The 12,024-nt window shown below is 29.0% G+C and overlaps 1 long non-coding RNA gene across 2 annotated transcripts; it reads left to right on the forward strand.

The window, feature by feature from the left end:
* The first annotated feature begins 1,081 nt into the window (after nt 1-1,081).
* On the forward strand, nt 1,082-9,075 carry LOC142232823 (uncharacterized). Of its 2 annotated transcripts, none has more exons than XR_012721220.1 (3): nt 1,082-1,356; nt 8,673-8,864; nt 8,932-9,075. It is a non-coding gene; the product is annotated as an uncharacterized LOC142232823 (long non-coding RNA). The 2 variants fall into 2 exon arrangements; XR_012721219.1 differs by having other exon boundaries at nt 1,084-1,356; nt 8,712-8,864.
* Nucleotides 9,076-12,024: the final 2,949 nt, after the last annotated feature.

The following is a 12,024-nucleotide window of genomic DNA, read 5'->3' on the forward strand; positions in this document are numbered from 1 at the left end:
GAACCGATTTCAAACCAAATTTGGCACGCATAGCTACAATTCGAATTCTACTCTCTGTGAAAAAATTCAACTAAATCGGAGTAAAAGATTGGCCACTGCGGTCATATGAGTGTAAATCGGGCGAAAGCTATATATGAGAGCTATATCTAAATCTAGACCGATTTCAATAAAATTTGGCACACTTAACTTCACTACTAATTGTACTCCTAGTGCAAAATTTCAAACAAATTGGGCCAAAACTCTGGCTTCTAGGACCATATTAGTCCATATCGGGCGAAAGATATATATGGGAGCTATATCTAAATCTGAATCGATTTTAATCAAATTTGGCACGCATATCTACAATGCTAAATCTACTCCCTGTGCAAAATTTCAACCAAATTGGGCCAAAATTTTTGGCTTTTAGGACCATATTAGTCCATATCGGGCGAAAGATATATATGGGAGCTATATCTAAATCTGAACCGATTTCAATAAAATTTTGCACATTTGACTATACGACTAAGTGTTGTACACAATTTCAAGCAAATCGGTATAAAACTCTGGCTCCTGGCTCCATATTTGTGCATATCGGGCGAAAAAATAAATGGGAGCTATATCTAAATCTGAACCGATTTCTTCCAAAATCAATAGGGTTCTATTCTGACCCAAATTAGGAACATGTGCCAAATTTGAAGGCGATTGGACTTAAATTGCGACCTAGACGTTGATCACAAAAATGTGTTCACATACAGACGGACGGACGGACAGACGGACATGGTTATATCGACTCAGGGACCCACCCTGAGCATTATTGCCAAAGACACCATGTGTCTATCTCGTCTCCTTCTGGGTGTTACAAACATATGCACTAACTTATAATACCCTGTTCCACAGTGTGGCGCAGGGTATAAAAAGTGGAGCAGGGTATAATATAGTCGGCCCCGCCCGACTTTATGTTAGACTTTCCTTACTTGTTTTTTTAATAAAAGTACTATGTACAACAATAGAATACTTTTTAAAGCATTTTTCTTCGAAATAGGAAATTTGGTCCGTTGGATAGAATTTTGGTCCTATTTTGGAAAAAATTTGAAATTTGTTGTGGCAAACCACGAAACAACTGTGCTTTATCATCCCTATTGAGATACATATAAAGAATTTTCTTATTGCTGGCACCACTGATCGTAAATGACGTGAGCTTATTCGATTTTAAAAGTTTCTAATCATTTATGGACAACAAATGTTATCGGTATACCTTCCATTCACTTAGTGCGATTTAAACTGAAAAGTATTACGACTGCGGGAGATAAAACTAACAATTGCAGTGGTTCAATAATTATTTGCAGTTTTGTGGAATTAATTAAAATTACTTCAAATGTAAGTGTTCACTCACATATAGAGAAATTTTATCATATTATTTTGTTTGTATAGTAAACGTATATATAAAAGTAAGCAAGTATAAACTATGCTATAGCCAAAGTTTGTATCGGAACGAACATATATGCACTCACTCACATAGTACGATGTTTATATAGCTTGAGCTTGGCAATGGGGGGATTCACCGGTGATGGTGAAATATTTCGTATGAAAATAATTAGGATAGAAGGGTAGTGTTGCCATAGATAGTTCATAAAAGTTGTGCAAATATGGGTGTAATATTTATAGTAGATGGAAAGCTGTTTAGCAGAGATTGTCTGTTGTAATTTCGTATTTTATTACCATACGTCAAAAAAGTCGTAAATCTTCATACAATAATTTCTAACAATATAAGAATTTGTATGGTATAGGTTTTTTTTCGAACAATTCATATTTTGTTTTAATTTTTTTATTTACGATTATCATTTTCTATAAGCAAAAAAAAAAAAGTCGAAAAAATTTTAATTAAAAGAAAGTTCAAAATATTTGCTTTAAACATTTTTTTCTTAAAATTTATAACACGAATTTTTTAAATCTGCGTTCCTTCGTTAAAGTCGAATAGTGTAGTGAATTAAAAAAAATTGCAATGAAAGTAAAGGATGATTTAAAGAAATAATCTTTAAATTAACTGAGATTTGAATATTAAGAGTTAAGACAAAAAAAAAAAAAAACTTTAAAAGTAGGCTAATATATATTTTGAGTATTTTTGCATCTTTTTTTTTTGAAACTAAGAGAACATTTTCGGATATATAAGGGAGCTATATCTAAAACTCAGCCGATTTCTTCCAAAATCAATAGGGTTCTCAAAATACATACATATACCAAAATTGAAGTCGATTTGACTAAGACTGTGACCTAGGCATTTATCAGAAATATGTGTTCACAGACGGAGGGACATGGCTTGATCGACTCAGGGCCGGCCCTGAGCAAAGCTTGAAAGTACCATACGGTGTTATGAAAATACCAATATGGTATTGAAAATAATACCAAAAGAGTATTAATATTTATACACTGTTAGAAAAATAAGTTTTTCATACAACATGTGTTTCGGGCAGAATGTTTTAAACACAATATATTTAAGTGTAAAAATGTAATGTTCCTAAACCAGAATTACTATATATATTTGTGACATAAAAGTTTCATAAAAATAATATGTGTGAATGTAAACATATATAAATTTACAAATTTCGAGTAAACATATAGTATATGTTGTGGTATTTTATTCAGAGAGCGACAGGGAGAGAGTAGAGAAAGAAATAGAGATGGAAACAAGGAGGGTGGACGAAACATATCAACATAACACAGCGACCCAGCAAAAAAAGCGTCGCCAAAAAAGTAATGAAAATGTTCTTTTTGGATCCGGAAGTGGTGCAAAATTGACGCAGAAGCGATGAATTTAACATGGGCTTGTCATAGGACGGAAGTTCTCCATTTCAACAGCCGATGCACTGAATTTGCATCACTTCTTTAGGTGTGATCCGAATTCAATGTTTTGGATGTAAATTAAAAAATTCTGTGATATTTTTTCAAATAAATAATTTTTTATAATTTTTAATGGATTCTAACGCTTGTCGGAAACGTTAGACCTCAAATATTTTCAAAAATTCACAATTTTTTCAGATTGGATTTAGCATTTTTTTCGACAAAATTTAAATGATTTGTACCATTTTATGAAGTCTTACTCCGTTTTTAACCTATTTGAAACAATAAAAGTTAAAATTATCCATTAAAAGTATGAAAAAACCAAGTTATAAAAAATTGAAGTAAAAGAACTTCCTGGGTAGTTGAAATAAAGAACATTATTGGGAGTGCATCTTCTGGAAGTGCTTTTAAAGTTCTGCCTTTGGAAGAACTTCCAAATTTTTTTGCTGGGGAGAGAATCAAAATAGAGCAATTTCTGTAAAATTGCTTGTATGTTGTTTCGAAAAACTGTTTTAACATATGTGTTCATTTGCTTTGGCTGTCCGCTTGGCATTTTAATATGGCTTCGCCAAAAATTTGATATGCTTAAGCCTAAATATAATTAAATTATTAAAATGAGTATTCGGAGTAAAGAGTATAGACATTCGGAACCAAGAGAATGGACATTTGGAAAAAAAAACAGCTTGTTTTTTTGCCTTGAGAAGAGCATTTTATGTACACGGATGAAAAAGACTGTTTTTCATATGTTTGGCTATAAACATTATATGTTTGGAACACAAATTTTTAAACACAATATTTTTGAGTGCAAGCATATAATGTTCATAAACTAGCATAACATGTTTGGGACATATATGTTAATATGTTAGAACATATTATGTTTGGGACATAAAATGTTTGTAAATATAATATGCTTGGATGCAAACATATATTCATTTAGAAATAGCCTATAAACATATATGTGTTTAGTTGCTTGGAGCGCTATTTAACACGGAGCGATATTGAATTAAGTTGGTGGTTGTTGCTTGTTATTACAAAATTAACATTTTATTTTTCCTTGGGCAATTGATCAGCTACTTCTTTGATCCTTACAAACTGTGTGGTCCGCTGTTCGAATCCCCGTCCGGCAAAAGGTAAAATTAAAATAAAAAAAATCATACAATTGAATAATTTCTTCTACAATGTTTGTATTACACACAAAAAAAAAATTTTTTCTGATTCAATCACCAAATTAATTGATCCAATTAATTTTTTAATTGAAATGTCTTCAATCACGAAAATGATAGTATCAATCACAGTTTTAATTGGGCATAGAAAAAATTCTTGATTAAAGAATTAATTGATTTTTTCAGCAAATTTCAATTAATTTTTTAATTGATTCAATTAAAAATTTAATTGATGTTGATTGCAAAACTCAATTAATTTATTAATTAAAAAAGGTAACTATTTTTAATTACTTTCTGAATTGACTTAGAGTTTTTATTTGGATTAACAAATCATTGTTTGAAATACATTTTTAATTAAAAATTTAAAAAAAAATCAGCACTTTTTTTGACTGAATAAGTCTTCCGAATTTGATTAAAAAGTTAATTGTATCAATTAATTTTTTAATTAAAAATTTTAAAATTTTCAATCACTGGCTTAATTAACTTAATGTTTCTATCATGATTAAAAAGTTAATTGTATCAATTAATTTATTAATTGAAAACATTTTCAACTTCAATTAACTTTTTAATTGGAAATATTTTGGTGATATTTTTTTCTGTGTACAGAAAAAGGTGCTAAGAACTAAAAAATCTCGTGGAAGTGAGAAAGATGTGGGGGAATATACAATTGGGCAGAAACAAAATTTTAAGCATTCAGGTCGAAACCTATGTTGTTAGCATCTATATTACCTGTTTATTTTCATAATTCATTATGATTGTAAATATATAAATAAATAAAATTTTGAGCACAATATTGTTTGGGAGAATTTTTTTACGCATATAATATTTTTGGGTGCAAAATGCTTCCAAACATATTATATGTTCACATAATAACATATTGTTTTTGGAAGACAACATTATTGAATTTGGATGCAAAAATACAAAATGATTGGAAATTGACTACCCAAACATATATTGTTTAGACCAATATGCTTTCAAACATATTATATATTGGAAGAGATCAAACACATAAATGTTTGGGCAATAGCCAAAAATGTATATGCTTGAAGCTAAATATGTTTGGGAGCATATGTTACAGAAGCGATTTTTTGTGAGCGTGTATGTGTGGAAAATTTTATTTCTATAGAAATAAAATTTTGACAAAATAAAATTTTGACAACATTTTCTATAGAAGTAAAATTTGGACAAAATTTTCTATAGAAATACGATTTTAACAAAATTTTCTATAGAAATAACATTTGACAAAATTTTCTATAGAAATAAAATTTTTACTAAATTTTCAAAAGATTTAAAATTTTGACAACATTCTCTACAGATTTAAAATTTTGACAACATTTTCTACAGAAATAAAATTTTGCCAAAATTTTCTATAGAAATAAAATTTGACAAAATTTTCTATAGGAATAAAATTTCCACAAATTTTGCTAGATTATTTTTGCTCGAGTGGCAAGCATGATTATGAACCGATATGGACCAATTTTTGTGTGATTGGGGATCGGCTATATATAACTATAGACCGATATGGACCAATTTTGGCATGGTTATTAGCGGCCATATATTAACACCACGTTGCAAATTTCAACCGGATCGGATGAATTTTGCTCGTCCAAGTGGCTCCGGAGTTCAAATCTGGGGATCGGTTTATATAGGGGCTATATATAATTATGGGCTGATATGGACCAATTTTTGAATGGTTCTTAGAGACTATATACTAATATCATGTATCAAATTTCAGCCGGATCGGATGAAATTTTCTTCTCTTAGAGGATCCGCAAACCAAATCTGGGAATCGGTTTATATGGGGGCTATATATAATTATGGACCAATTTTTGCATGGTGGTTCTTGTCGATAAGCCACTCATTTTTCATTGGTCAGCTTCTTAATGTTTGGAAGAATGTAGCATCCAAAGATTTTAGTTTTCTGCAAAGAGATTTAGATTTAGTGACTTCTCTAAAGTGTTGATTTAATTTTTCATATTGACATACGAATTATTATAAACTATTTGAAGCAGTTCCAGTTAATTGTCCACCATTTTTTCATCGGTCAGCTTTTTAATGTTTTCAAGAACGTAGAATCCATAATTTTAGTTTTCTGCAAAGAGATATACATTTAGTGACTTCCTTAAAGTTTTATTTCATTTTTTATTTTCACTTACCTATTTTTATAAACTATTTGGTTGTCTAAAATTTTCCATTTTTTTATTTCTTGCAATTGACCACGAACTTCGTTGCACAAATAAGTATTGAAAACCACATGGTTTTTTCGTTGCATTTTAGGGTAGTGTTTGGTCAAAGTTTTCTCATATTATCTTCAACACCTTTTCAAAGATTTCGTCAACATTTTGGCAAATTGGAAGTAATTCGCAAACAATTTGAAGATGTATTGAAGATGAGCTATTTCAAGTCAAGTTGAATTTATGTTGAAAATTATATTTACCCTCAAACTGAAAAGTTGTTGCAGTTGAAAAACGCTCATCCTGTGTTTGTTGGGATAGATCACTTTGAGATTAATCGTACAACAAAATTATCAGAAATTTAAACCAGAAAAATGTATTACTAATTATATAAATCGTATAATTTATAAAAACTAAATAATCGGTAAATGTGTTATCGATCTCCTAAACATGCAGCAGTATCGATTAACTTATAATGTGGTCAATATATGGGATATGTTCGAAACGAGCACTGTCGTCCGGATAAACTTATAGTTTTCAGGGCGCATAATGGATAATTGCCCGCCGCCGGAGGCAAAAATCTAATGTCAGCCGCCGCCGACAAAAATGGGTCGGCTTCATTCTCTGGTAAAGCTGAGTACTATGTTCAGTTTTCAAGCTGAAAACCAGCTTATTTTCACGGTTACTTTTTTTCATTAATTAATTTAGAAATATAAAATTATATGCAACCAATTCCTTGGATCTTTTCCATCCATTATTTGACAAGACTTGATCAAAATATAATCGTCTTCATAAATATATTTGTAGTTTTAATTTAGTGTTTTGGTGAAAAATCCGAACATAGTACTCACCTTAAAGGAAACTTTCTCGAAACATATTAATTCCATGAACTAAAATAAAGTTATTGGAATAGAGATTTTATATTTTCACTAAAGTTAAAACTAAATCAGTAAAAGAAGTCATAAAATTATACATATTTGTTGCCAATTTTTATTATAACTCGATGGGGAATATCCCAAAGCAAATTTTCACAAAGTTTGTATTCCTTAAAATGGATTATTAAAGAAATGTAATCGTGAAAAAGTGACGATTTTAGCGGCTAAACTCGAACTTAATACCCACCTTTAGTGAAAATTAGCGGCTAAACTCGAACTTAATACTCACCTAAAACATGCGATAATATCTATTTGAAGTTGAGTCTGAATTTGGAATTTGAAGTTGCAGTTAAGATGATTATGAAGGTTTTTGATTTTACACTATGAAAAACGATTAAAGATTTCATAAAACCTAAATTGAATAGTGAATTGCTTTGTAAATGTATCCCTAATTTCTTGTTTCTTTGGCTCGGAATCAATACACTCAAAAATAGTGAACTCCATATGACACACTGAAAAAAATATTTACGTGATATTAAAGATTACGCAACCTACATTTTAGCATGTGCAATTTACAAAATATTAAGGTCAAATTTCTTTGAAATAACGACATTTTAATTAAGATAAAGTTTATAATCGTTGCTTCAACAATTTTTTTCTTTAAATTTAGGACACAAATTTTTTGAAAATTTGCGTCCCTCCGTTAAAGTCGCATGTCTTTGAACTAAGGCAAATTTTCCTTAAAATAAAGAAACACATATATGAGATTTATAAAGAAATCGTCCTTAAATTGTTGAATATTTAGATTTAAAGGCCGGTACTACCCTGCCAGCATTTCAAAGTTCCATTTCATCCTCATCGCTACCACAGACTCGTAAGTGACACTGCAACAATCGCCAACTGTGATAGTATTTTGCATCACTATACGCATGAAAGTATTTTGCCATCACTATTGTTAACATACAAGAGCCATTTTATATTTTGTGAAACACCACGCACAACTAGCTTGTTATAATTTATTTAAATAAAAACGATAATGAAGTGCTGAAAACATAGTTACCCTGCCAGCATTTCAAAGTTCCATTTCATCCTCATCGCTACCACAGAATCGTAAGTGACACTGCAACAATCGCCAACTGTGATAGTATTTTGCCATCACTATTCGCTTGAAAGTACTTTGTCATCACTATTGTTACAAGAGCCATTTTATATTTTGTGAAACACCAAGCACATCTAGCTTCTTATAATTTATTTAAATAAAAATGATAATGAAGTGCTGAAAAGATAGTTATTTCGCTTAAAATTGTGAAAGGTATATTGGTGAACAATTTTTGACTTTCCAAATGGAATAAAGTGAGAGTTTTTCAAATATTTTTCCAGGCACGCTGCCTCCATTGGAAATAAAAGCACTGGCTGATAGACGCTCAACATTTTATTAATGCATAAAAATATGTTAAATGTGATGTGATAGTCTTATAAATGTTATATTTATGAGAATTTATAAATGTTTAATAAAATCAATAAACATCTAAACAATCGTGTTTTACTTGACCACAATGTTTCTTTTACAACTATCTTAAAATGCACTTTGTCTGATTGTTTGAAGGGGCTCTTATTGGCGTCCTTCTAAATGTATCCAGAAGGGCACCTAATAATTGCACTCATGCGATACTTTTTTGTAGTAACTTGGCGTGGTACAACTTCTCAATAGTGACGGCGCTTTTCCGAGGAGTTTTGGATATCGTATACGACTGTTTTCGACGTAGTGGGGATACTCAGAAGCGCCCCCAAATTCAAAAAATGTTGGCAGGGTATTTAGCTTAAAATTGTGAAAGGTGTATTGGTGAAAATTTTTGACTTTCCAAATGGAATAAAGTGATAGTTTTTCAAATATTTTTCCAGACACGCTGCCTCCATTGGGAATAAAAGCATTGGCTGATAGACGCTACAACATGTAACTTGCAACTTGTAACTCAACATCAATCTTTTATTAATGCATAAAAATATGTTAAATGTGATGCGATAGCCGTATAAATGTTATATTTATGAGATTTTATAAACGTTTAATAAAATTAATAAACATCTAAACAATCGTGTTTTACTTGACCACAATGATTCTTTTACAACTATCTTAAAATGTACTTTCTCTGATTGTTTGAAGGGGATCTTATTGACGTCCTTCTAAATGTGTCCAGAAGGGCACCTAATAATTGCACTCATGCGATACATTTTTTTGTAGTAACTTGGCGTGGTACAACTTCTCAATAGTGATGGCGCTTTTCCGAGGAGTTTTGGATATCGTATACGACTGTTTTCGACGTAGTGGGGCGCCCCCAAATGCAATAAATGTTGGCAGGGTATATATATATATATATATATATATATATATATATATATATATATATATATATATATATATATATATATATATATATATATATATATATATATATATATATATATATATATATATATATATATATATATATATATATATATATATATATATATATATATATATATATATATATATATATATATATATATATATATATATATATATATATATATATATATATATATATATATATATATATATATATATATATATATATATATATATATATATATATATATATATATATATATATATATATATATATATATATATATATATATATATATATATATATATATATATATATATATATATATATATATATATATATATATATGTTACAATAGAAATGTTAAACTTTTTTATATTATATATTATATAAGTACCTCTTCGACATTGGATTGCTACTTTTTGGACGAACCTGTTATCATCCCTACGATGGAAGATATTTCTGAGGGGCTCGCAAGAAATTTCAAAACTGGTTGCAGTCTATTCTCAATCGTCACCAAAGTACAAATGTTCAAATCCAATTATCTAAATATGGATAGGGAAGGAGGTAAATGTATATGTGTTTATTGGTGCATTGGAGATTTGTCAACAGAAATTTTTATTGTGAATAATTAAATTTTTGGTATCAAAAACAAAAATAATAATAATAATAATAATAACAGTAACATAAATAATTCATGAAAAAAAAATTATTGTTGAATTTATCATGTTTTACAATATTTTTTCTGCTAGGAATTTTCATTTATGAAAATTTATATAAATAATATAAAATAAAGCAAAACAAAAAAATTTTAAAAAATGAAAAAAGAAAAATATTATTTTTGATTTTAAGATTCAACAAGAATTGAAAATTTCTATTTAATTGTAGTTGTGAAATATCTGGCTATTGGCAATTAATTTTATAATCGATAGTACCTATATTATTTATAATCGGTAATACCCATATTATACTTATCGATAAATACATGAATACTGTATGCATCATCACTTGGTGGTTGATAAGAAAAGCTGCCAGTTTCTTTACAGTCTGTACTAAACAACGACCAAAGTAGGATCGGTCCTGGGGATCTATAGTACAAACCAATAATCGATTTTTCGACTCTTCGATTATTCAATTTTAATCAAAAATCGATTTTCGATTATTTTTACCAATCAAAATTCGAATATTCGATTTTTCATAATCGAATTTCATAGAAATAATGATTCCACAAAATATTCGATTTTATGAAGTCTATTTTTCTTTTTGTGAGTGTTATCAACAATAGTGTTCTGGTCAAACATGTTAATTTTGTTTTTAATTAGTTTAATATATTTTTAAAATGTTCAATATAAAATTATTAACATATATGAATCATTATTTCCCCAAATAATTACCCGTATAAATAACTCTCTTCCACATGAACTGCAAACCACCAGTAACGCGTTAAATTTTAAGGACAAACTTTTAGAATATTTTAAGCAATCATGATTGTTTGTTTGAAAATAATTAAAATTCTCTCAAACTCACGATACAAGTGTTTCGTTATTTTCCACTATTTTTTTCTTTATTTCTTTTTTTCATTGTTTTATTGCTTCAAAATTGAGTAGGCATTAATTAATTAATTAATTTATTTAATTTATTTATATTTTTTTTTATATATTGTATTTTTAAATTATTTCATTTTTCTTTTTTCATAATTTCTTCCAATTATTTAATAATATTCCATTGTTAGCTTTAAGATATTAAATTTTCTTTCAACCATTACGGAGTTTATCCTCGTACTGTAATTATAAGAATTCTATGTTCTTGTTGTGCGAGATTTAATAACAATAAAAATACAAAAAATACAAATACAAAAATAAATGCAAGGAAATGGAAAACACAAAGGATTCATTTTTACCAATTTGGTATTTTATTTAGGTTAGGTTAGGTGGCAGCCCGATACCACATTGGTGAACTTCTCTCTTATCCTTTTTATAGCCGAGTCCGAACGGCGTTCCACATTGCAGTGAAACCACTTAGAAAAGCTTTGAACCCCTGAGGTGGGATAATCCACCGCTGAGAAACTTTTTGGTGTTCGGTCGAAGCAGGAATCGAACCCACGACCTTGTGTATGCAAGGCGGGCATGCTAACCACGGTGGCCCCAATTATTTTATTTTATTTAATTAAATCAGAATTTTTATTCTTATTGGTAATACAATTCTAAAAATAAAAATTAAGAAATAAGTGCTGGTTTCATTACATATAGATTTCGATTTAATTGAAACCAATGAATAAAACACTAAAATCGATTTTGCGATTATTTTTAGGTTAATAATCGATTTCGACGTTTTTAAATTTTCATGCCAAAATTCGAATAATCGATTATTCGATTTTCGATTTATAGATCGCTAATCGGTCCAATTGAAAAAATAAAAATTATTTCCAACATGAATTTCGAAGGATATAAATTAAAATATATACTTTATATAAAAAACAGCATAATACTTGTATTAATATATTTATTTTCATTTTGTATATAAAAAATATTTAATGAAAATCATGTTGGTATCTTTGTGTTCGGTTGCTGTCACTGCTGCATTTGTTTAAATTTTCTTCGCGGTATTC

Source organism: Haematobia irritans, chromosome 4, assembly GCF_050003625.1.
Source record: "Haematobia irritans isolate KBUSLIRL chromosome 4, ASM5000362v1, whole genome shotgun sequence".
Lineage (NCBI taxonomy): Eukaryota > Metazoa > Arthropoda > Insecta > Diptera > Muscidae > Haematobia > Haematobia irritans.